Source organism: Glossina fuscipes, unplaced genomic scaffold (assembly GCF_014805625.2).
Source record: "Glossina fuscipes isolate IAEA_lab_2018 unplaced genomic scaffold, Yale_Gfus_2 2, whole genome shotgun sequence".
Lineage (NCBI taxonomy): Eukaryota > Metazoa > Arthropoda > Insecta > Diptera > Glossinidae > Glossina > Glossina fuscipes.
The window spans coordinates 19989011-19989953 of NW_023998416.1; positions in this window are offsets into that span (position 1 = coordinate 19989011).

A 943-nucleotide genomic window follows, 5' to 3' on the forward strand; every position below is an offset into this window, starting at 1 on the left:
GTATCAAAAATATAAATTCATCTCCCCTTGTACGTCTCCTGAATAGTACAAGGCTCGAGCAGTTAGAGAAGCAGCAGAACATGATTATTGCCTGTAACTGTAATACTGTAATTCTTTTTGGAGATCTGATATAAATTTCCTGATGTTCTAAAGTTATAAAACACCCAAACGTATAACCAACTACTTTACTATAGTTTTGACCATTCTTATTCAGAAGGTTTATATAATTGGCATATATTTCACTATTTAGATGAAAATTCGATGGAGATATACTCATTTGTCTTTCGCATTTCTCCAGGACCACATAATACATATACACTCTTAGTCAGCATCCGATTTAACGATAACATCTTAAACCTGAAGTTTTTTTCCGATATATATTTGAAATAACTAAATTTAAATCAGTTAATTTTCTACTAGGACGGCTTAGGAGATGGACCGAACATATCTGTAAACAAATTATAGAAAGCTATTTAAAACGGCAAAAGTCCTTCTGCAAAGCAGCACAAATGTAATTAAATGTGAATGAAAGTAAGTAATTTTAATTTTATTGTGAAGTTAAAGGACAGGATAATAAAAGCAGCACGAATATAGTTTTCCACGCCACCCATGAGGTACCGTGATAGGCGCGTTGCCAAAGGGGCTCCCCTTTAGGCCTACACCATTATAAACGTATTCTGCAATTATCTTAATCATGCGAATTTAACGTATGTATCATGCATTACATTCACAAAAATTATATATTATAATTATAAACTTATTTTACAATATTACAAATACTACTTTTTTACAATTATTATTATTATTTTACATTTTTTCTTAATTTTCCTAATTTAACGTATGTATCATGCATTACATTCACAAAAACTATGTATTATAATATAAAATAAAACATAATATAATATAATGTTAAATAATATAAAATAAATAAATAAAATAATAA